This window comes from Trachemys scripta, chromosome 9 (assembly GCF_013100865.1).
Source record: "Trachemys scripta elegans isolate TJP31775 chromosome 9, CAS_Tse_1.0, whole genome shotgun sequence".
NCBI lineage: Eukaryota > Metazoa > Chordata > Testudines > Emydidae > Trachemys > Trachemys scripta.
In genome coordinates, this window is record NC_048306.1 from 24753852 (window position 1) to 24780270 (window position 26419).

Here is a 26419-nt window from a genome sequence, read left to right on the forward strand (position 1 = left end):
CGGGCCCCAACAGGATGGGAGTGGGAGGAGACATATCCATGGGCAGGTGGCACTTATCTGGATTCTGGTAATCCTGCAGCCTTTGTGGTGATAGCCAGTGACTCTGTATTGAATGGATGAGAGGCCAATGGAATTTACACCTATCCACAGGCACTCACAGTAATTGGAAACGTCCTGAGTAGACGTGCACAGAGCCACGATGCTGGAAAGTGACAGGCCACCACAGAAGCATTGCTCTAGCTCTGATAGGGCCTTGCAGAACACCGTCAGGAAAACTGGCTGGGTACAAAGAGCCCAGGAACATGCTGGCAAGGAGAGATGAAGAAGATGTGACTTGATAGGTCTTTTCTAGCTCTGACTTCCATGATTCAGTTTATCATCCTGCACTTAGCCTGGGGCTGAACTCTGAGGACAGGGAGGGGACTGAGTCCATTCCTCTTGGTCACATTCATTTATGTTTCTGAGGTGCTTAACTACTACGCTGAGGAGAGCCACATACCAATAACTACACCGTTTTACAGGGTTTTCAAGTCTGACTCCTCTAAATCCTCCCAGTCCTGCTGGACGCTTGCTTCGCAGAGAACACAGGCTCAGTAATTAGCAGAAATGGTCGGAGAGAAGATATCGCGTGTTATTTTCAGCAAGAGCATTCACCCTATGAGGCAAGAGCTTCTTCTGTGGGATATTGGCTAGTGAAGTGCCACTGACAAAACACGGAATAAAAACGCGTGAAAACAGATTCCCTCTTTCTGCAGATATTCCCCTCAACAGGTGAGACTGTCAGAAGCTGGAAACTCCACCTCTCCTGGTCTCTTCTCCAGAGAAACACAGTGGGCGGAGTTATACATTTAGATGCAGAATGGCGTGGCTTTGCAGAATTTAGCTAGGGATGAACAAACTGGTTTAGATAATATAAGAATTGATTTGACCCTACAACTAGCTGTTGAATAGAATCAGTCTTATTTGAGGTTCAGAAGCAAACGCTGGCTAGTCAATGCTTTTAGTTATTTCCTATTTTTCATTTTCTCTCTTTCTGGGACCTTCGGGGACTGGGATGCAAGTTGCTAAAAGGTAGTTTTCGTCATTTGGTTGACCCATCTGGAAACACAATATGCTGCAGGTCTTATGTGAAAGCCTGTTCCCTCTAGACTTGCACAAGAGATGGGCCAGAGCATGGAAACTGTGTATCAGATCAAGACAGTGTTGTGTCTATGCAGTATCTTGTCTCTAACAGTGCCCAGTGTGTCAGAGAGAGGTACACCCAGCAGACAATCATGGAATAACCTACCCAGGGTAGGGGGGAGTTTCCTCTGAGCCCCTGGCTGTCAGGACCTTGATCTAAACAACCCCAAAGTCTGGATTTGGATCTTAGCTGTGTGGTCCAGCCCAACCTTAGTTTGGACTGATCCTCTAATCCCTAAGTAACAGCTGCACACTGCAGAATAAATTCTAAAGCCTCTCTAAGAGTAAGGACAGCCAAGTATTTATATAAAACCCCCAGGCATAACATGCCCCTAACAACTAAGCTGCAGTTCTTTCTATCAAGCTGTGGCAATCCCAATGAGGGAGACAGCAAAAATATTCTGAGTGAGCATTTAAGTGTCTCATTTCAGCTAGCAACAAAATCCTTCCTCACAAGAGTAAGATGCTTTCAATACTGCCTTAAAATTAATCCAAAATGAGGGAGTCGTCCTCCCACATGAATGAGACTTGGCAGGCCTGAAACTAAGACTTTTCCTAAGCCCTTCCTAAACACTACTGCTTCCTGACTGGGCCTTCTTCCAGCTATTTATAGACCTGGGCTCATAGGGTGCATCCACTAATGCATTCCCCCTAGGAAACAACCTCCACTAAAGACTAAAATGTAATGGCTCCTCACAGCTCTCCCCACGTTGTGTAGAGACTCCTCATCACTCAAATAATTCCAATGTCACTTCAACTGAGATCATTCACGGACAACTCTGACTGCAGCTCAAAGATGTGTGTGTGAGAGAGCAAGTCAATGTGTGTGCAAAGGGGAGGGGTAGATTATTCCAGCCCTCTCTACCGTCTTCACCAGGAATGATTGAAAAGGAAGGATCTGGTTTGCTGGCCTGAATATTTGACCCATCTCAAACCCCACACTAGCCCCTGTTTTCAACAGAGATGTTTGAAGCCCTGGCCCAACACATATAATCTCTTCTATATACAGGCTATAACATCACAATAATACCCAGCATTTCTAATCCTTACATTTCAAAGCTGGGTAAGAATCATCCCTATATTACAGATTGGGAAGTTGAGTTATCAAGAAGGGAAGGGACCTACCAAGTATTGTATAGCAAGGAAGGGAATAGAACCCATGTCTCCCGCATACAAGTCTAGAGGTCTACTCACTACTCCATCCCTGCTGTAGCAGGAGTAGTGGTGTGACAATAACATGTTCTGATTTTATAGTTTATACTTCTGTTCCGTGCTGCTGCCATCTCTATAGTTCATGTCACCCCTAGGCCTTGCAGCCCAGTAATTCTTACCAGGGCCGGCTCCAGGTGCCAGTTTAGCAAGCAGGTGCTTGGGGCGGCCAATTCAAAGGGGCAGCACTCCGTCCGGTATCGGGGCGGCACGTCCAGGTCTTCGGCAGAAATTTGGCGGCGGGTCCCTCATTCCCTCTCTTCCTCTTTGAGCTGCTGCCGAATTGCCGCCAAAGAGGAAGAGAGGGAGGACCCGCCACCGAACTGCCACAGAAGAAGCTGTGCGGTTGAGCTGCCACCAAAGTGCCACCGCTCGTCTTTTTTTTTTTCCCCCGCTTGGGGCGACAGAAAAGCTGGAGCCGGCCCTGATCCTTACTCCATCTGGAGAGGTCTGGGTGGTATTTCTTCCAAGGCCTTCCCATGTACCCCTCAGGCACTAACCAAAGGGAATGCTTCATGATTAACATAGCTTCACTCTCTGCTGACCCTGGAGTACAGCGGTCTCCTAGCTATGTGGCAGTGCATTCCCCTCCTCCAGACCAGTGGCCCTACCATGCTCCATTTCACAATATCTAGCAGTACTATCTATGAAGAAGAAGCTTTTATCTACAGAATACTGGCCTGAGATAGGTCACTGGTTCAAAGCCAGCTCATGTCTATAGGGACAGTGACCCAAAGTCATTTCCACTGATGGCAGTTTGGCGGCCTGTGTGAAATGAGTTGTTGGGTCTCAATGCAGTTTCCTGAAAATGGGTGTCCCCAGCCCAATTGGCTCTAACAGGTCCCCTTGTTAGAGTTGTCAGCAGAGGGGCGAATGATTGAATGGGACATGGACTGCCCTTCCCTCTCACCCAGAAGAACAGTGCCAGAACAGCAATAGGAAATAGGGGGAGGGAAGCTTACATTGCTGCCTATGCCGTACCTGTTCTAAATAAAGGGCTTTTTTCCCCAGAGCTGTCAATCTGGTACTTTTCACCAGCACTAAAATTCAATTAGTTAAAAAACAACAACTGTGGCTCCAGACAGATCGTACCTAACACATTTGTTCCTTTTTATTATTAGCTGCTGCTGCTCAAAGCTCAGCCAGAAATATCCTAACTGACTCCCACTCAGTTTCCCTGTTTTACTCTACTGGGATTGAGTCAACCCTATACTCTCCAGCTGTTTCTTGGTTGGGCCTGGATACATCTTTATACTCTAGCTACATTATTAAGTGGACTGTGGCCAAGCTGACGGAGTTCCTCCAGGAAAGACAAGGCCATGTAGGTCAATGACAGTCCTGCCAACTGGGCAGACACAGAGGACTCATGATTAGCTAACAAGGCTCCAAGTTGTTTTCTTGGCCTCTCTGGACATCTCGGGCTTGGCTTCTGTATAAATACTGACGATAGCAGGGGTGTTTGATTTCTTGGCGGAGATATGTAGTAATTTATCTTGGAATATTATGGCGTATTCTGGGCAATATGTCCTCAGTTTCACTTCTTCTTCTGATACACTCTTCACTGGAGCTTTTGGCTTTTATGAATGGAAACTGAATGGACTAGCAACCCCTGCTTAGTGGTGCAGTTGGAAGGCAGCTTAATCCAGAAGCAAGAGCAAAGGATTCGAGCTGTGACCAACTCATATTTGTACAATCATCTTGCAAGATGCTGTAACACTGTGTTTCGATAATCAATACAGGATGAGGTTATTTCAAAGTGTGATGACTTGTGTCCTCTTGTTGTGCTGCAATGCCATCTCATACTGATTGATGAGGTATCACTCCATTACTTTATAACGAGCCACATATGCATCCCAGGATAAACTCAGGACTCAGTGATTATCATTTATACATGGGCTTTGATGAAAGACAATAGATCTATGAGTCTCAGGGCCTGAATTTTGGGCTAGGCCAACTGTGAGGTGATGGGCTGTGACAGTGGCAGTGCCAGGATTTTTAAAAAGGTGCCTGTGTTTTTACACAGATATGTGGTTGATTCTGATCTCAGTTAGACTGGTGTAAATCAGGAGGAACATCCATGAAGTCAACGGAGTTACACTGGGGTGAATAAGGCTGAAAGAAGCTTTCTCAGATCTTCCACTTATGACCTTGCAATGATATTTTGTGTCAATAAGTGCTTTCTCTTTTCACACTAGCCATCTCCTCTTGTCTGAACCATCCAGTGATGTCATAGGCCAGCGTCTGTGATGTCACAGTAGAGTCCATGGTGATGAAATGTGATGTCATCAACATTGGACATTGCTGAGCGAATAAGGCAGGAAGAGAGTGATGGGTGAAAGAACAGAGAGTGGATTTAACAGTGATTGGTAGGAAAAGGTCATGACAGTTTAATGGGGTTTTAGAGAAAACCTTTTATAGATTGAGGGAGGATGGCTGGGTGGTCTTTAAAAGAGATGGATCCAATGACAGCCACCCCTCAGTAAGCAGAAGGAAAAATCCACACTGCCCCAGTAGGAGATCCTGCAGGCTCTCTGTAGAATTGTTTAGATCAGGCCAAGTGGGTTTGATTCCAAACAGGGGGAAGAAACTGAACAAATTAAAACATCAGCTGGATATCAGGTGAAAATTCCATGTGGTAATATTGATAATGCTGTCTCCCCAGGGAAAGGATGGCAGCTCTACTTGTTGGCTCATTTGGAACTGGACTGTCCAAAGACCTGGTGACTAGACTATGGGGAACACTCCTGCCCCAGTTCTGGGGTGTGGATTAGATGGGACTATCTCTTCTTTCCAGGATTTAGTCTCTAGATCCAACACTGAATTGAATGTGTAATAAAGGGCCCTGCACACTTCTGTCACATCCTGGAATACAGGTCGTGCCCCAGAAAGGGCTCTCAGGAGAGTGCCACAAGCTGTGAGCACTTGGGACTGCAGTAGCCATCTCCTTCTTGAGCTCTGAGCCCCATTCTGTCTTCTTGCAATGATGTCATTCCTTCCTTGTGGAGTCGCCGGAACCCTTCTCCAAGCAACAGAGTTGCCCCTCTCCCGCAGTGCGGGAGGCTGACGAGCATTGACTTTCAGAAATATGCAGAGTTGATTTTCTTCCAGTACAGGAACACCACTTACATGTGTGACTCTTTTTTTTTCCCTGCCTTGGTCTCATAGTTTTTCTAATTACTGATAGCTTTGCAACTGCGAACATGTAATGTTCCAGAAATTTAGCTGTGATTTCCCTAACTTGAGGAGTGCATTTCCAGCCAGAAGGGACTCTGAGCTCTTCTGGCTCAGTGTGACCTGGACAGCAGCCAGAAAAACTCAGCAAGGTCATTCCTTGCTCCCTCCATCTCTTTCCTCCTAACAAAAATCAGACAGCGCCTTGTTTATTACTCATCACCATCTCCTCTACTAAAGCTTTCCCGCAAGTGCACAACCAGGCCATGGCTTCCATTCTGCCAGCTGTCCAGTCTGTGCTCTGTATGTGTCAGCCCCTGAGGAAACTGCATCCCTTCCATGTGGTTGTGTCTCATCAAAGCCTGTTGCACAGTGAGACCTTTGGTACAATTTTTAAAAGTGTTGGTGTGAATTAGGATCCTTAGTCTCATTGTAAATCAATGGGATTTGGGTTCCTAAGGCCCAGATCCTCAAAGGGATTTAGGCAACTAACTAATTTATGTCAATGTGCATTAGGCGCCTAAATACCTTTGGGGAGCTAACTGCCTGGGTCACTTCTGGAAATGAGACTTAGGCTCCAAAGTCACTTCAGAACTTTGGAAAAGTTTACCCCTTACCTGCACGAGTATTTTCCCCCTAAAAGTTCCCATCCTTGCTGTCATCCACTAAGGTCCAGCAGTGGATACCCTAGTATTGATGAGAGGCTGGTTTTTTCAGCCCTCTATCATCTAACCCTGTTCTGAGCAGGCCTAGATAACACAGCAGTTGAAACCCTGTGGACTGCTAGCAGCTTGTCCACACTAGCACTGCCGTTGTTGCTACTACAGGCAGAGCTGAACCAGTAATAGCAGTGGTGGGCAACTTGTTACCTGTCAGCTCTATGTTCTTGGGGAACCAGCGTGCAGTATCCCACCTGTCTGACTCACGAAGGACCCCCTCCCCCCAGCCTCTGCTTGAACCAAAAGAAGAACGACTTACAAAAAGCAATGAAAAGGCAGTGGGAGACACACCTAACCCCCTCCTGACAAGGGTGACAGGATTAAGGCAACTCCCCTAGCCTCATTTCCATCAAAGATGGGACAAGGAGGCATCTCTATTAGCATACAGAATGGAGAACAGAGATTCCAAGGCAAGAACTGCACTGAACTCGGGGACCAGAAAAGCAGGGAAGCACTGCATCATGGGGAATCTCTGCTCTAGATGTTAATGAACTCATGCCTGGGCACACCTAGCTCAGTAGTTATCAGACCAATTCTAGTAATAAAACCTTTATTGGTATCCAAAATACTGAAACTGCCTAATTGCTTTGTGGGCTCCCTTGAAGGAACACGGCCCATAGCCAGGAATGATCAGTTCCTATTGTCTAGCCTGAACAAAACAACTTTGGTATACTCCCTTGAGCCATCAGTTTACCCATAAACAAATCTAGTGTTCTCCCTTGAACCATTGTTGTTTCCCTACAAAAAACACCCACCCACCCACGCTCAATCCTGGATCCAAAATCTGCATCAGTTCTATTGGGACTTCATCTTCTCCTGACTGATTGTGCTGGGGGCTCTGCCAGTCTCCAGCACTTTGGACCCTCAGCTACCACCACCACCTGGGAACCCCGACTGGTTCAAGCTTCACGGAGTGATGAGAACCCAACTCTCTCTCTCGCTCTGTTTTTTTTTTTTTTCTACTCTAGGTATAGCTTTATAACCCTGACTTGTGTGATCAGGTCTAATTTTCTAAACCTGACTTTTGTAATCACATTTAAGCTAGATTTAATATTGTAACGATTTTGTTTGTTTGGCTCGCTTTGTATGGTTATTACCTGGCAATAAATAACTTTTATGGTTACGCTGGTTGCTTCCCTCTCTCTCTCTCTCTCTCTCTCTCTCTCTCTCTTTTGTGTTTTTCGCTTCCCCATTTGCTCTGCAGCAACGCTCCTCTTACCTAAGCTAAAGATCCCTGTCGCGCCCAAAAATCCTGTGTGGTTTGCTCATCAAGTGGGTTACTGCCAGAACAATTGTAACATGAAAGTGCGGAGAGGGACATGCTGAACCTGTGGCATAGGAGGGTGGGAGCTTGGAAGTGCTGCTCGACCCATCTGCTGAGTCCAGGGACATATAAGGGGTCAGCTTGGGAGTGCTGATTGACCCAGTCCGCTCAGACACACTCTGTTAGTGTGTGTGTGTGTGTGTGTTCATCTGATTCTGGGGCTGGAGGAACCAAGCCCTGGGGAACCTAGGTCCTGCAGGATAGCTCCATTGGGAGGGAACTTGCAGAAGGTAGAAGTAGAACTCCATATGAAAACACAAGTGACACAAGCAGTACATTGATAGAATTACAGAACCCCCCCACCCCGAACAGTAACCCTAATAAATGAGCATACCCCAAAGTAATGGGCAAATCTGGTAACAAACGTTAGGTAAATGTAGCTAGTACAGACACCGTTTATGAGTCTGAGTTGTGTATGGAAATAATCTGGTAACCCCTGGATTTTTATGAAAGCTGCAGCCACCGCCACCATTGTGATCAGCTGTTACAGGTTAGCATTAGACATAACAGTGTCTGTCCGGGGGGGTCAGAACCAAAATGCATCATTTGTCAATGACTTGTTTCAATTTCCACTGAATAGTTTTCAGAGCAGTCTGGAAGGAATGTGCTATTCACAATCCCGGGGGGCTTTGACTTTGTCCCCCACATTCTAGCCCTCTGTGGGTGTGTTTGTTTATTTACTTAGAAATTAAACAAGGTCAATGCTTTCTTATTTATTTTCATATATGGATCCCCAAAATATCTAGGCAGGCACATGGCTTTGACAAATGGAGCCACCCCCATTGAGGGTTAATCCCAGGGTCTCTGCCAGGGATACAGAGTCCAATCAAGCAAGAATGGCTAATGGTGATGCAAAAGCTTGGAATTACAGGGAACACCACAATAGGTGTAGAAATCACAATGCCACCATGAACCTCTTCCCCTCCTCGGAACAGGATGACTTAGTAACATAGATGGAGGAGATAAGAAGGGTCAAGGCCAGCAGATGCCACCTCCCCCTAACCACTGCGGGAAACTGATAGAACGGCATACTGTGATCTCCTTCTCTACTGGGTCCAAATATAGCACATATGCCCACGCGGCTTATCCCTGCTCGCTGCTTGGGGATCAGTATAACATGGTGCATGTAAGCAACGCTCATCCTCCTTAAACAGCCATGCAGGATGCGAGGATCAATGGGCTGCCCTGGGATTCTGAGGGATGTTTTAGGGTATTCCTTCCACTTCAGAAAATACCTGTCTGCATTAGCTAGAGAACCTAGTCACTTTGGGACAGTAGCCAGACCCTAACCCTAACCCATACAACCCCTTGTCCAAGGGCCTGTGGAGAAGGTCGGGGCTGAGGTTAATACGACCTAGAAAAACCCATGCTATGAACCTTCCAGGCTGATGGTGAGGCAAAGGATAATTCCAAATTTAGCCACAATATTTCATGTTTCTCTTCTTCTGCATTTTTTGTTTCCGTCTCTTTTACCTTCCAGCTCTCAAGATGCTCTGATACCATTTCACCCAACCCTGGGAGTACCACAACTGAGCTCTGCCTCCATTCCCATCTCTGCCACCACTCGCCACCCTCCCCCCACAAACAGAGATGGAGATTTTGGGGCCATCCATTCAGCTGTACCAATTGTTTCCATGGTCAGTATAACCCCCACCCCTAGCGTGCTCAGTTATACATTGTGCAGCGGTGATGGGGGATCTGCAGGACCAATTAGCCATAGAAGCTCGTGGATCAGAAGTCACAGGGACAGGGGTATGTGGCTGCTTTCTCACGGGCAATGCCATTTTGGGGGATGGGCCCTATTTATCCCCTCCCACCATTCTGAGCATTGGCCCAAAGGAGGTGGAGGCGGTTCCACAAAAGATGTCGTGGGCTGAGGACACGACTCAGCTGTGCTCCTAGCCTACACCTTTGCTAGCCCAGGCAGCAAGAGACAGAGCTCAGGCAGGAGGGTGATCTAGTCCCTTCTTTAATAACAGCGTTGGGCATGGCGACGAAGCCCAGGCCAGCAGGAGGCGATGGCACAGGTAAATCATTGCAAATCCATCATCTGTGCACTGGGAAAGGGGGGTTAACTCCTGGAAGTGCAGGGGGTCCTTTTCCCCTTCTCCGTCAACTTCTGCTTTTTAGCTGAGGATCTCAAAGTGCTTTACAAACACTCGTTAATTGAGCCTCACACGGTCCTGGAGGGAGGGAATGGCCATTAGCCCAACTGGAGAAACAGAGGTGCAGTGATGTGACATATCAAAGGGTAGAGAGGCTGCAGTGGAGCTAGGAACTGAGCCCAGGTTGCCAGATTCCTACTCCTGGGCTCTCAACATCTTCCCCCCGCTCCCTCCCAGAGCCCTGGAGAGATGACTCAGTTTCCAGTTCAGTCTGTGACCCAGTGAAACTTTGCCGCAGCATCATGATCCCCCTTCAGGCTCTCCCTAAACAGCAGCCTTCTGCCTGGGAATCTCAGAGGCTTCCAAACCAGAGACGGGGAGCGCTGACAGTGCTGGCTGAGTTTTACTGGCACTCACCACCCACAAGCCGCCCCATGAGTCTGGAGTAAAAACGCTGACCTCTTAGCCTGTGTTTAGCCAGCTGAATGCAGAGAGGGAAGCTGTTCTAGGAAACATCATCTACCACGTCTGCCTGCTTTAGCTCTGGGACAAGCCAAGGCCAAACGCAGGCAGCTCTGGGGTCATGTGCAGCATGTGGAGCTATGGGACTTGCTTTCAGGATGACTGCTTCAGAGACTCCTAGGGATTCATCTTCGGTAGTGGGAAATAACCACTGAGGGTGGCAGCATATTGGAGACATCAGAACAAATCCTTCCCTGGTGTCATGTCAGTGGGGTTACACCCGGTATGTGGTGTGGGTTGTGTAGAACTGGACAAACATGGCAAACATGTTTTTTTATGAATTGGTTTGCCTCACCCAGGCTCAGAGCCCTGGTACATTCATTTTCTGGGAATCTTGGAGTTTATCTTGTGGAAGGACAATGTTAAACTCATCCGGTCAAATACTCTCAGAGAATGCATTTTAAATTAGTTTGCTGTGATCACTCCAGAAAGCTGGTTAACAGACTGCAGCTCATCCAATTACAGGACAGAACTAATAGTATGTGAGTTATGTTACCAATCACAACTAAATAATGCAACTTCAATTTTGATTTTCAAACAGCAAGCCCTAGAGCACAGAAGATTTGAGAAAATGTTATCAGACACTGAAGAGAGATCCCGAAGCATTGCAATTTCCAAGGTGAAATTCATGAGTTAAATGATTCATTAGGAATTGTTTGCTCAGCTCTAGTAATGTGTATTGTGTGTGCTAGTGCAGGGGGATATTGTATTTTGTTTGGCATGATGAGCATTGCATACTCTGTGGGGTGTGCTGTGGGTGCATTGTGTTGCATATTGTGTGATGTGATGCGCATTTTGTAGTGTGTGTGTTGCACATTGTGCTAAGTGTATTGTGTAGTGTGTGTCTGTGGTTATGTAGCGTGTGGCATGTTTCACCAAACAGCATTTTGCACAATTCTCTATCTCTGTGATCACAAATCAGGCCAGAGTTTTCAGCAGTGGCCAGATCACTGTTGCACAGACTTAGAGCAAATACTCTGAAAGCCTCCCCTGCTTGTGTGCAGAGTGAGTCATTAATTAATATGTTCGTTAAGCATCAGAAATCGGGGTGGGTTTGCCTTGGCCAGGACTTTGGAGATTTGGCTGGCAAGATTCACCAGCAACCAGCACGCTGACTGAGACACCTGAGCATGCTCGAGGGATGTGCTCTGCAAAACGTTCTCGCTTTAGGGCCAAAGGCATCTGATGAGCGTGGGAGACTTCCCCATCACCCCAGCCCTCTATCCTTCCCAAGGTGGTACAGGGATGGAACCCTGCATTTGGAGGAAGCAAATCCAGCCAGCTTTCTGGAGATAAAGGGCTCACTCAACCCCAGGGGATCCCAACGCTGTACTGTAATGAGGAGTTAGTGCTGAGGTGCCCATGATGTTCAGTCAGTGTGCAGAAAGTGGGCTGACAATGATATTTGCAGTTTACTGATGGGCTTGCAAAGTGGGAATTTCCATGGGATTTGTGTCTGATTGATCAATTAGTGGATGCCTTGTGAACCAGTAGAAACTGAGACTTTAAATCAGTTTACGGAACGGACATAAAAGATTTATGCTTCCAGTTTGCTTGTTAATGTAAATGTTCAGATAGCCCTGACATGAACACAAGTTTGTACAACTTTACTCCCAGAAAGGAGGCAGTTTGTAAGGCTCTGAAAAGAACCTGGGGCTTTCAGCTGTTGTCAGGAAACATTTGTACATCTGAGCTGTGTGCACAGACTGCAGGATGCCGTTATGCCAATGCTAACTGACACAAATATGCAAATGTCCTGCATTAAGAGCCTTCCCCTGATTGGCTCTTTGGGGGACTGTGTTGTGTGAGGGCATATGCTTATAATAACCCCCTTCCTCGCTTCCATCTACAGTCAGGGTTCTTGGAGAGCTTTACGTACAGTAATTAAGACTCGCAACCTGCTCTGGTGGAGCAAGTGTGTATCATCATTATTATTATTCCTATTGAAAGGTAAGTGAACTGAGACTAGAGAAAGTAAGGGCCAGATTTTCAGACAAGTTAGGTGCACAGATGCATTCATTGCATTTGCAAATAGGGCAACCACCCCTGCAACTAGCTAATTAGGCATATTAGCATGCATTATTACCCAATTCACTCATGTTATCATGGCACATACCCATGCAGTTTAGGCAAGTTATAAACTGTTTGAAAATCAGGTCTTTATTGAGTTGTCGAGGGTCACACAGCAAGTCTGTGGGAGAGCCAGGAATAAACCCCAGATCTCCCGACTCTTCCAGTCGTGTGCCTTCACCACAAAACCATCTTTCTTCCTCGGAAAGCTAAGGAACCGCTGTCTCTCTGCAGAAACAAGTTGGCATTCTGGGCAGTTGCCGTGAATAAAACCATCTCCCTGACATTCAGGAAGTGCTGCCAGAGCTATTGATCAGGCTATTCCCCCATCAGTCCAGGGAAGACCTTTTATCTTAAATAGACTGTCTGAAGGAAAAGTAAGGCAGTTTAAATGTTATTTAAAGATGTGTCAAAGTATCTGCTGGAGTCTGATGAAAGGTGCTCACTAGCCTGGAGGTAACCGAGATTCTTTACTGAGGCATTAGAAGCTGCAGTACGGAAGAAGCACAGGCTACAGTGGAAAGGGCTAGTGGGGGCTGTCAAGTGCTCACACCACCACCAACTCTTAGCAAAATAAATCCAGTGTCTGGGAGGGAGTGGGTGCAGCTGCCTCTACTTGCATGTCTGGTTCTCGGGTTGTTAGTCATTCTTGTGTGTCCTGGCTTCAAGTGATGAGGTGAACGACAAGAGAATTAGAAAGTCTGGGCGGACAGGAGGTGAGTTATGTATGCAGAGTGGCAATGAGGCACAGCATGGAAAGGCTGGTGTGGAACAGGGAGGCCAGGTGCATGGCAAGGCAACATGTGGCACAGTGAGGCAAGTCATGCTGCAGCGTGACAAAATGAGCCGCAGTGCTGCCGGAGGAGCTGAGCAGTGGTGAGGCACAGAGTGGTGTGCTATGGGGATGCCTGCTGGAGTGTGGCATGGCATGGGGAAGCATTGCATGCTGGAACCTGTGGACACCACACATCTGCCTTTGGAGAGACCTTTGCAGTCGCAGGCGTGCCCTTTACCTTGATAGTTTGCCTTCTGAACACCTTGACTTCAGGTGAACACCAAGGAAGAAAGGACTCACTTCATTCTGTTCCTCCTCTTTCAACCCTCCTCCACCCCCACATTTGGATGGGGGAAGGAGTCTGCCAATGGCTTTGGCTTTCTTGCAGCATCTGAACACGCCTTTCAGTAACAGGGCTTTTATTCCCCATTCCGCCCCAGTTTGTTTGCTGCCTGCCGTGAAGAATGTGTTATGAAGAGAGGACAGGGCTCTAATGAGTGCTGTGGCTCCAGTAAGCCAAGATCTAGCAGCCCCCGGGGGCTCATTTCATAGCCTCTCCAGAATGGAGATCAATCGGCTTAATGAAGAAAATGGAGCATTCTCACTGATTTTTTAGGGAAGCCGCCAGGACTGGAACTTGGTTAGGCTATTTCCCACAATCCCTCTGTGGAGACCCTCAGGTTCCATAAGACACCACCAGCAACAGAAACAAGTTGGAATTGAGCCAGTTGGTAATTATCGGGTTTCCTCGCTCAGGGGACTTTACGAGGGGAGAGGGAAATTCCATTCCCTTGTGGACTATGCAAGGAGACATGGAAAGCCAAAGTGATTTCTCACAGCTCTGCCCAGTGCAGGGGAGAGAACAGTCTACTCAGAGAACATGGGAACTGCGAAAAGAACAGGAGTACTTGTGGCACCTTAGAGACTAACACATTTATCTGAGCATAAGCTTTCATGGGCTGCAGCCCACTTTTTCTGATGCATAGAATGGAACATATATTGAGGAGATATATATACACATACAGAGAGCATGAACAGGTGGGAGTTGTCTTACCAACTCTGAGAGGCCAATTAAGTAAGAGAAAAAACTTTTGAAGTGATAATCAAGTTAGCCCAGTACAGACAGTTTGATAAGAAGTGCAAGAATACTTACATGGGGAGATAGATTCAATGTTTGTAATGGCTCAGCCATTCCCAGACTCTATTCAAGCCTAAGTTGATTGTATCTAGTTTGCATATAAATTCCAGCTCAGCAGTTTCTCCTTGGAGTCTGTTTTTGAAGCTTTTCTGTTGCAGAATTGCCACCCTCAGGTCTGTTATTGAGTGACCAAACAGGTTAAAGTGTTCTCCTACTGGTTTTTGAATGTTATGATTCCTGATGTCAGATTTGTGTCCATTTATTCTTTTGCATAGAAAAACTGCCACATTGATTCAGACCTGGCCAGGGTCCCTCTATCTACTCCAGTATCCTGTCTCTAACAGGGCCCACTACCATATACTTCAGACAAAGGCGTAAGAAGCCTTTACACCTTTACATCCAATACATAATGGATAAGTATTGAATAACCTGCTCATAGGGCAATTTTTTCCCTAACCCTCATATCTTAGTGATTGGCTCATGCCCTGAAGCAGAAGGATATATATCTCAGATACAAACTGTACCTAATCTAATAATGGAATGTAGAAGTTACTGAATCTGAATTCTTCCCATGCTGTCAGACATGGCTTAGAGTGTGAACAGGGCTCCTCTGTCTATAATGCTGTTTGTGGGAATGGTTATCTAGTTCTGTTTCTATAATTTAGCTCTTTCCTGAGGATAGGTTGTCAGCATATCACTCAGTTCTCAGTCTGGAGGACTAGAGGGCTGCTTTTCATCTCATCCCAACCCTCTGACCCGGGTAGCATGGGAGGCCCTTCCAGGAATCAAACTCCCACCATCCTAGCTCTCAGTATCATTGGAAAACACAGACCTTCCCACCATGCGAAGGCGCAGTCCCCAGGGAAGGTTAGAAGTGACTATTATCCATAAAAATGTTGAATCCTTCCTTGGATCCTACTAAGTCTTTGGCTTCATTATCTTGGGGCAATGAGTTCCACAGGTTAATTATGTGGTCTATAAATAAATTTCATTTGTAAAACTGTTAAAAGGTTGCCTTCATTGTTATTAAATGCTCCCTGGAACTTGGGTGATGAGAAAGGGTAAAGAGGAGCACCAGGTTGTATAGTGAACATCCCATCGTTCGAGAACAAGAAGACACTCAATTACATTAAAATGCAACACATTTCAAATGGCTAAAAGGAAATATTATTTCACTCTGCCTATAATTATCCTGTGGTACTGGCTGCTGTAAGGTATTATGGAGGTAAATATTATGTTTTAAATATTAATCTGCAGCACAATATACAACAGCAGAGAAGAGACAATTTGTGCCTCAAAATTCTTACAATGTAACTTGGACAGATAATACAGTTCAGACGTTTAATATGCCAAATAACCAAAAATGTAAAGTTGGAAAATCTAGTCTCAGAACTCTAGATTTTTTTAAAATTTGTGCGAGGGATTATCACTCAGATATCTTAATGAAATGCAGAAAGGACTTAGGCATTTATATATTTTTTTCAAGTACATAAAAGGTTGTTACAAGGAGGAGGGAGAAAAATTGTTCTCGTTAACCTCTGAGGATAGGACAAGAAGCAATGGGCTTAAATCGCAACAAGGATGGTTTAGGTTGGACATTAGGAAAAACTTCCTGTCAGGGCAGGAATAAATTGCCTAGGGAGGCTGTGGAATCTCCATCATTGGAGATTGTTAAGAGCAGGTTAGACAAACACCTGTTAGGAATGGGCTAGATAATACTTAGTCCTGCCATGAGTGCAGGGGACTGGACTAGATGACCTCTAGAGGTCCTTTCCCGTCCTATGATTCTATGATCATATGAATAAGAATATCACCTGCAGTTACAGGAACTAGGATATAAATAACAATAGCTCTCCATCCTTTTGCTTCAGAACATTAGCAACTGTGGTCAGGAAGAAACTGACCTCCCACGGGGTGCATAATTAGGAGACTCATTGGATGTTTTTGCCTCTTTTTGAAGTATATAGCATTAGTCACTGTCAGAGAGAAGAGAGAGGTATAGCTGGAACATTAGTCAGCTCATGCAAGTCCAGCAATTATTAAGTTCCTAGTTATTTTTGGGATAAAATATTTGCATTCTCCACCATTCCTTGAGTCCAAGAGGAATCAAAAGCTACAGTGGGAAAATAAAATAAAATAAATTAAATTAACACCCAAAGCTGTGACACAGTTAAATGGCGGGTGTGATCTGGTGTGATTTCCTCTGATTCTGTTGTCTCCATCAGATAGCGTGGACTCCTCGAACAATGGTGTTGGCCATGAACGGAGCAAGTCATCACAGGGAACAATGACAGGCGTGCTTCATTCCGCACCAGCAAACAATTCTATCAGATCTTGCAAGGAAGGAGGGGGTGCTGTCCAAGTTTCTTACTCTGCAGCTTCCGGATGGGGCTATGCTTTGTTTGGATGGTTTATTTCCAAGCAATATTGGCAGCCAGTGAGGCAACTCCTGTTCTTTTAGACACCACTTCCATCTTCCTTCCTCTTCTTCCTTTTAAACAAAGCCTATCATGGCCTTGATCTTCCTTTTGGAAAAGAGTGAGACTTCTCACTCCCAGCACACACTGCCCCTTCCTTCTCTGCCCGAGAATCTGTAAGAGCCAGCAGCTATGTGATACAGATAGGCAGCACATAAGAGGCCAGTAGGCTGCATTCTTGGAGCACTTCTGAAAAGGACCTTTGAATTATTAGGAAAGATTAAAAGAATAAAATCAGTCCAGTTTAGCTAAACACTGACTAAGACTAAGGTGCTATGCTAATGGTGTACAAGGATCTGAGGGATGGACACTCAGGATGAGGAGTTGTTTAGGGTGATCCAAAATTGTATATCCAGGAGTTGTTGCTGCTTAGGCCTGGTCTACACTATGACTTTAATTCGGATTTAGCAGCGTTAAATTGAATTAACCCTGCACCCGTCCACACAATGAAGCCATTTATTTCAAAATAAAGGGCTCTTAAAATCGATTTCTGTAGTCCACCTCGACGAGCGGAGTAGCACCAAAATCGATATTGTCATTTCGAATTAGGGTTAGTGTGGCCCCAATTCGATGGTATTGGCCTCTGGGAGCTATCCCACTGTGCACCATTGTGACCGCTCTGGATAGCAATCTGAACTCGGATACACTGGCCAGGTAGACAGGAAAAGCCCCGCGAACATTTGAATTGCATTTCCTGTTTGCCCAGCACAGGAGAGCACAGGTGACCACAGAGAGCTCATCAGCACAGGTAACCATGCAGGCCAATAATTGAAAAAGAGCACCAGCCTGGACCGTATGGGAGGTACTGGATCTGATCGCTATATGGGGAGAGGATTCAGTGCTAGCAGAACTTCGTTCGAAAAGACGAAATGCGAAAACTTTTGAAAAATCTCCAAGGGCATGATGGAGAGAGGCCACAATAGGGACTCAGATCAATGCCGCGTGAAAGTCAAGGAGCTCAGACAAGCCTATGAAAAAACAAAAGAGGCAAACGGTCGCTCCAGGTCAGAGCCATGGATGTGCCACTTCTACTTCTACTTCTACGCTGCATGCAGTTCTGGGGGGGAGGGGGGCGCCACCACTACCCCACCTCTGACCATGGATTCTGAGGCGGGGATAATCTCATCAGCTACACCTGAGGATTCTGCGGACAGGGAAGAGGAGGAGGAGGAGGACGAGCTTGCGGAGAGCACACAGCACTCCGTTCTCCCCAACAGCCAGGATCTTTTTCTCAGCCTGATTGAAGTACCCTCCCAACCCAGCATCCAAGACCATGACCCCATGGAAGGGACCTCAGGTGAGTTTACCTTTTAAAATATAAAACTTGTTTTAAAAGCAAGCGTTTTTTAATGATTACTTTGCCCTGAGGACTTGGGATGCATTCGCGGCCATCACAGCTACTGGAAAAGTCTGTTAACATGTCTGGGGATGGAGCGAAAATCCTCCAGGGACATCTCCATGAAGCTCTCCTGGAGGTACTCCAAAAGCCTTGCCACAAGGTTTCTGGGCAGTGCAGTCTTATTCTGTCCTCCATGGCAGGTCACTTGACCACGCCATGCTTGCAGCAAGTAATCTGGTATCATTGCATGACAAAGCCTGGCAGCGTATGGTCCCGGTGTTTGCTGGCATTCAAGCAACATCCGTTCTTTATCTCACTGTGTAATCCTCAGGAGAGTGATATCGCTCATGGTAACCTGGTTGAAATACGGGAATTTAATTAAGGGGACAGAGGTGGCCATTCCTACTGGGCTGTTTGCCTGTGGCTGAAAAGAAATCCTTCCCTGCAGTTAGCCAAGTGCAGGGGGGTGGGAATTGGCCCTGAGTTTTCGCGTTTGGCTAGCAGGGATCTTCCCTGATACCAGCCACGCGGTGTGGGGAGGGATAAAGCGATCATCCAGAGAATTGGATGGGGGGAGGGGTTAGTTTGTTTTCTGCTGCTGAAGGTTAACAGGAAAACTGCAGCACTCAACGGGCTTTGCTTGGTATGTGGGAAAGGAGGGCGCAGAAACCGAAAGACAATGGCTTACCATGGCCGCATGCAAGCCGAATTCTGTTACCCGGACCTGTGTCTGTGATCTCTAGCAGCAAAGCCACAGGCACTCAATATTAAGAGGCAAAATGCGACCTTGCACAGAAATCACATGTGCTATGTAATGTGAATAGTGTTGGTCACCATGAAAGAGTATAAGCATTGTTCTGCAAAATGTATCTTTTAAAAAAATTCTCTGCTTTTTTCCCTCCCTCCAGCAGCTGCAAATTTTTCAAGGCTCCCTCCTCCGTCCCGAAGGCTATCTCAGATAAGGCGTCGGAAAAAGAAGACGCGAGACGAGATGTTCGCGGAAATCATGGAATCCACCCGCAGAGAAAGAGTTCATCTGAATGACTGGAAGGACACGGTTTCAAAGTATAGGAAAGAAGCCAGTGAACATGAGGACAGGAGGGACCAATGTGAGGACAGGAGAGACGCTCGAGATGAGAGGTCAGCAGGAAGATCAGAGGAGGTAGGATGCAACGCTGAGGCTGCTGCGTGAGCAAACAGACATGCTCTGGCGTCTGGTGGAGCTTCAGGAACGGCAGCAGAATAACAGAGTGCCGCTACAGCCCCTGTATAACCCCCCTACCCCCTCCCCATGTTCCATAGCCTCCTCACCCAGACGTGTAAGAACGCGGGGGGGGCGCTCCGTACACCCTCCCATTCCACCCCAGTGGACAGCCCAAGCAAAAGGCTGTCATTTTTGTAACCTTTTTTTAGTGGCCTTTTCCTTCCCGCCAATACTCCTCCCAGACCCCACCCGGGTTCTCTCCCTCTTTTTATAATCAATTCATAAAGAATAAATGATTTTTAAATGATAGTGACTTTATTTCCTTCGAAAGCAAGCTGGGGGAAGGGGGAGGGTGGGTTCCTTACAGAAAATGAGTCAATAAAGGGGGCAGGTTTTCATGAAGGAGAAACAAACAGAAATTTCACACTGTAGCCTGGCCAGTCATGAAACTGGTTTTCAAATCTTCTCTGATGCGCAGCGCTTCCTGGTGTGCTCTTCTAATCGCCCTGGTGTCTGGCTGCGCGTAATCAGCAGCCAGGCGATTTGGCTCAGCCTCCCACTCCGCCATAAAGGTCTGCCCCTTACTTTCACAGAGATTGTGAAGCACACAGCAAGCCGCAATAACAATGGGGATATTGGTTTGGCTGAGGTCTGAGCGAGTCAGTAACGATCGCCAGTGACCTTTTAAACTGCCAAATGCACATTCTACCACCATTCTGCACTTGCTCAGCCTGTAGTTGAACAGGTCCTGACTCCTGTCCAGGCTGCCTGTGTATGGCTTCATGAGCCATGACATTAACGGGTAGGCTGGGTCCCCAAGAATAACTATTGGCATTTCAACATCCCCAACGGTTATTTTCTGGTCCGGGAAGTAAGTCCCTTGCTGCAGCCGTTTAAACAGATTAGTGTTCCTGAAGACGCGAGCGTCATGAACCCTTCCCGGACAGCCCACGTTGATGTTGGTGAAATGTCCCTTGTGATCCACAAGTGCTTGTAGCACCATTGAAAAGTACCCCTTGCGGTTTATGTACTGGGTACCCTGGTGCTCCGGTGCCAAGATAAGGATATGGGTTCCATCTATTGCCCCACCACAGTTAGGGAATCCCATTGCAGCAAAGCCATCCACTATGACCTGCACATTTCCCAGAGTCACTACCTTTCGTAGCAGCAGCTCAGTGATTGCTTTGGCTACTTGCATCACAGCAGCCCCCACAGTAGCTTTGCCCACTCCAAATTGATTCCTGACTGACCGGTAGCTGTCTGGTGTTGCAAGCTTCCACAGGGCTATCGCCACCCGCTTCTCAACTGTGAGGGCTGCTCTCATCTTGGTATTCTGGCACTTCAGGGCAGGGGAAAGCAAGTCACAAAGTTCCATGAAAGTGCCCTTATGCATGCGAAAGTTTCGCAGCCACTGGGAATCGTCTCACACCTGCAACACTATGCAGTCCCACCAGTCTGTGCTTGTTTCCCAGACCCAGAATCGGCATTCCATAGATAGAACCTGCCCCATTAACAACGTGATCTCCAAAGCACCGGGGCCCGCGGTTTGAGAGAATTCTGTGTCCATGTCCATGTCCTCATCACTCTTGTCGCTGCGCTGCCGTCGCCGCCTCCTCCTCTCCTCGTTTTTCTGGTCCTGGCTCAGCATAAACTGCACGAGAACGCGCAAAGTGTTTACAATGTTCATGACTGCTGTCTTGAGCTGAGTGGGCTCCATGCTTGCCATGGTATGGAGTCTGCAGTGTTCACCCAGGAAAAAAGGCACTAAATGGTTGTCTGCCGTTGCTTTCATGGAGGGAGGGGTGAGGCTGTACCCAGAACCACCTGCGACAGTGTTTTTTGCTCCATCAGGCACTGGGATCTCAACCCAGAATTCCAATGAGCGGGGGAGACTGCGGGAACTATGGGACAGCTATGGGATAACTACCCACAGTGCAACGCTCTGGAAATCGATGCTAGCCCTGGTACATGGACACACACCGCCGAATTAATGTGCTTAGTGTGGCCGCATACATTCGACTTTATACAATCTGTTTCCAAAATTCGAATTATATAAATTCGGATTAATCCCGTATTGTAGACATACTCTTGAATACAATATAGTCTATGCAACTCTTTATGCAGGTGACCAGTCAGATGAATGACTGGGCATTTGCTGGCATGGTTACCATGAATGCATGCATAAAATAGGCATACAATCCCACCCCCAAGTCCACAGTTTCTTACACTATGAACTCTTTCATACAGGGACTGCATCTTCATGTGTGTAGACAGCGTCTAGTATGCTGTAGGTGCGACCATAACCCAAATAATAAGCAGCAGCAATACCATGCACGCATGGCTCTGAAAATTCCAGCGAATAGATATTTCCATTTATAACTTCTCTGATTCTTTCCTCCATCTGTAGCTGCTGTTTTGCTAGTTTCTTCTCTTCCAGCATGTTCCCAGTAAGTGCTCAGCCCTTGTTAATTAGAGCAAGTGTAAGGAGGTGTAGTGAGCGGTGCAGCCGGCAGAGTCACAGCGCAGAGCAGCCGAGCAGTAGAAGCAGGCAGAACTGGAGGTGCTGTGAGTCAGGCACCGATCGCTGCCAATTCTCCACATATGCTTTTGCACTCACTCAATATTGAGATTTTTTTTTTTAGTTAAACAGATGGATGGAAGCAGTCACTGTATGTGCCCAAGACAGCACTGAACCTTACAGAAGCCAGTGCATTCTGGGGGACAACAGCAAGCCAGGGTAATGGAGTGAGAGAATTGCTGCCCTGAGGAGAGAGGCTTTCTCTATTAATAAAGAGAAATGGGAGGTGAGGGGCTGTAGAAGCAAAGTCACCTTTTTCATACAAGGGACTTGCCCTCAGATACATACGTAGAAACTGGGGTGGGAGACCCCCAAGAAGTTATGGTTCAAGCCACGAAGTCTGGAGAAACCCAGACTGCACCATGATGGGACAATGTCTTGATGGTAGCTGTGGAGAGCTCCAGGAGCCCATCTCTTGAGTGCTGGTGGCAGAGAGGGATTGCTGGAGAAGTGGCTAGCCAACAAGACCCGCTCTCTGCTTCCAGCCCCAGTGTGGGAGGGGAAGGCCTTCTGCTCCCTCCAGAGCTCAGGTCACTGATCCACTGAAATGCCACCAACACTTTGGGCTGGATTTGGATCTCCATTACCGAGTGTAAATCCAAAGCATTGCCAATTCCTGTGATGGATTACTCTGAATTGACACTGGTGTAAATTAGAGGAGAGCTTGGCCACCAGCCTCTAATGTTTAGCATCATATCCCTGGCATTTGGCATTCATTGCACATCGAAGCTGGAGACCTTGGAATTCCTTCCTTCTGGGAAGGTGATGTCCAAGGACTCTGAAGGGGTCAGAGCATTCTTGTCTCCAGGAGAGGAGGGCCAGCTGCTGATCTGCAAAACAGCACAAGAGCAGATGGAAAAAAGAGTCTGTGCCATACACACATGCAGCTGAAGGCAAGCAGGAGAAGATGAGATGCAAAGCAGCCCAGAAACCCAGCCAGAGATTTCACATAGCCACCTTATACTGGGTATATCATCTGCAAAATGCATTTGCATGATTATCAAATTGGCCAGCTTTGACAATGTTTAAAATTCTTGTGCAGAGAGAAGAAGAAAAACAGAAGTGAAGAGTGTGATAGAGGGAGATTAGGCAGGAGAGTAGCTGGGAGAGAACGGACATCTTAGCTACTTTGAGAACTTAAATGGGACCAACATATCTGCTTTAAAACAGAACCTTTCGTGTCAGAAATGTCTCCCCTTCTAGGTGGGCCCCACAGTTTGACAGCGGGTGAGTGCAACAAGGTGCCACTCAGCAGCTGGACGTACAGGCAGCTCCTGGGTTAGATTTGTGCAGAGCTCAGCAAAGTGCTTTAACAATTCCAGGATGAAAGGCCATCCCTCTGTGAATGGGGGGATTCATTGCAATATTAACACTCCTTTAGCACTGTTGTCTCTGCAGAAGCACACACACCTCATCATCTCCAGCTTGCCAGGGAAACAGCAAACCATCGTCCCCACACTTCATTTCAATGGGCTCCTGCTAATGCTATCTACATGTGTATTGCACAGGTAGAGCGAGAGAGACACAGTCAGATATGGCAAGAAACACAGCCATCTGATCTGAGAATGCTGCAACCAGTTGCTAATAGGTGTGGATAGGGATGATAATACGCCTAAGCAATATTCCTCTTATGCTGGTTTTCTGCCCATCTTTTTCCTGGTTCTCCCCAACAGCCATGGGGGGAAAGTTTCAGGTCACCCATAATGCAACCATTCTGCCAGAGGTGCTGATAGAGAATTTCTCCCTCGCTAGATAATTTTCACTGAAGGACTAGGTATGGACCAAGCGGCTTGGATAAAATAAAAACTGGCCCAGACCTTCACCCAATAACTCAAGCTGACTCCCAACCAGTGCAGTCTGAAAATGTTTGGTTAGCTTTTATTTTAAAAAAGTCAGTGAGCCTCTCTGATTCCTGGTTTTCATCTTAAATTAGTGAGATAGCTTGAGACATCTTATTGCTGTGGTATTGTATTTCGAGCCCAACCAGAACCAGAAGGATGTACTTGAAATCACAGGGGATGCCTGATCCTTCAGAATTCAGATGGCCTCCATAACGGTGGGCACTTTTTGGAAGTGAACAGAATTTCCAAACCTCAGTTTCTAGCTCTTTAAAAGTCTCACTTGGGATTCAGTAAACTTGGCATTCAAGGTTCCATCTGATTCGGGATTCGCAAGTAGCCCTTGAGGCCAGATCCTAAGCAGGAGTAAATTGGTTTAGTGCCATTGACTTCACTAGAGCTCCCCCATATACACCAACTGAGAATCAGGCCCTATTCACTAGGACTTGCTGAACACTGCAAAAACAAATTTCCAAGAACCTTAAAAATGTCCCACTGTTAAAATAAATCAGCTTTGGCCAAGTTCACTCGGCTTTTGTGTTCACCAAACATTGGAATGATTTAATTTTAATCACATACATGTTTATGGAGAGCCAATGCAAAACTCACACAATCAAGGAATTATTCGATGCGGTATGTTTTGGGGGATGGTAAACTGCTTGCCACTGGAGGAGGACAAGCATTCCCAGAATCCTTTGCCGGACACCTGGTACACAGGCAATTAAATGACCTAAACAAGAATCTAACCACATCCTCTACATCAAGACAAACATGTTTTCTAGGCTCTTGACACATGGATATGGCAGGTGATCAAGGCCAAAACCTTGTTGCAGAATGGTAATTAAATCAGCCACAGAAAGATCTGACCACACTCTTCACAAGTAGGCTAAAACACCTACCTAGTATTACTTTGTGTGAATGTGAAGACAGAAAATTTAACTAATTAATTAATTAATGCCAGGGACCTGGATTCCATTGTGCTTGGCACTGTACAAACACAGAACAAAATGGAGGTATATGCTCCAAAGAGTTTACAGTCTAAATTAGTGTATATCCTGTACCCACCAATAAATCTGACACTAGCCTGATTCTCCTAGAAATGATGCCCATGTGGGCCAGAAAGGAAAAGTTTTAAAATGGTCTAATATGCCCTAATTCTGCTTATCAGCTCCCTACCACTACACAGCTCTCTTCCGAAGAAAGTCAACCCCCCCACTGGCTTCTTCAAACCTTCTCCCGGAAGATAAACATCATGCTCATCCAATCCCTGAACAGAAACAATCCCATGTGACAAGCTTATATAGCCAGCCTCAACTACCCGACACAGCTAGAATGTCATACTTACAGCAAAAATATGTTGAGTAAGTGAATAAATTTGAGGCACTTATGATCTACGCCTGGGCATTCACAAATAGAGAGACTAAACTCGATGAGTAATTATTTACTGTAAACTCTTTGCTCAGCTCCATCCATCAGTGGCCAAGAAACATTTCAACTTTGAAGGCCCCTGAATGAAAATGACCCATCACTACACAGAAAGACACATTCTTTTTGTGTGTGCATTTACTTTTTCCTGGGCTGGCACCATCTCCTGACCAGGATCATCAGCCTCGTGGCACTAATAACACTGAAAAAGTCATTGGACGTGACCAGGGCAAAAAATGAGGCAGGCTGGTCTTCTGTCTGCAACTCAGTCCAACCCCGCTTTGCCACATTAGCATACAAAGTGGCTCACTAGAACAGCAGGGACCCAAGCAACTTCATCCAGCACTGTACAGTGCTGTAAACCTCCCACAGTTATCTTGTTTGCATCCCGTCTATCTGTCTGCATCTATCTATTGCCTCTTATCTTAGATTGTCAGCATTTGGGGTAGGGACTGTTGTTTTGATATGTGAGCATCCAGCACAATGGGGCCCTGAGCCCAGACTGGGGCCCAGCGATACTACCACAATACATATAACAGATAATAGTAATAATAAGTGCAATGGGAACAGAACTGCTTGGTGGAGCACATTCCTCTTAACCTCAAACCAGAGACAGACTCCACAGATGGATTTAAAGTACAGTGCACTTCACACCTCTCTGAACCAGTTGATCTATTACACACCCTGGGAGGAGGATTCCGGTTTCCCATCAGAAAGGAGCAGCTTTCGATAATGGCCAGGACTCCTATGGAGCCCCCTGGTAGAAGCTGTGGAGGAAGTGCGCTCAATCAGTGCACCTCAGTCACCCTAGAGAAAACCTCTTTCCAGCCAGGACAGTCCACTTTAGGGGCTGTGTTGGTCTCACAGATGAAGGGAGATTGCAGACACTTTCCTCCAGCACAGCTTCCTCTCAGGCAGTTGTTCCACCTTAGGGCCTAGTGTCAAGAAGCCAGCTCAGATCCTGGGCTGCATTTAACCATAATTATTACTTTTCTAGTACCTCCCTCGCCACAAATTTCTCCCTTTCTACAGTGTGATGGGTTCGGTCACAGAGACCCCTTTGGGACTGTCACCTGATGTGCGAAAATTACCTCTGAGCCCATTTTCCCTGACATATTGGGACTTCCAGAACCCTGCCTTGTTGAGCCAGACATGCTAGCCTGCTGCAACACAGGCCCAGAGTTTGGTCCACGCCCCCAAAGCTGCAGACTAAACTGAAAACAGCTCAGCAGGTTATTTATCTCCAGCACCCAGACACACAGTTCTCAATGGGATCCAAACCCCAAATAAATCCATTTTACTCTGTATAAAGCTTATACAGGGTAAACTCATGAATTGTCTGC

At 46.5% G+C, this 26419-nt stretch overlaps 1 long non-coding RNA gene across 1 annotated transcript; it reads left to right on the forward strand.

Annotated features, from left to right (window-relative positions):
- Positions 1 to 530: 530 nt before the first annotated feature.
- On the forward strand, positions 531 to 10851 carry LOC117882562. Its single transcript, XR_004647044.1, has 3 exons — positions 531 to 771; positions 9086 to 9242; positions 10774 to 10851. It is a non-coding gene; the product is annotated as an uncharacterized LOC117882562 (long non-coding RNA).
- Positions 10852 to 26419: the final 15568 nt, after the last annotated feature.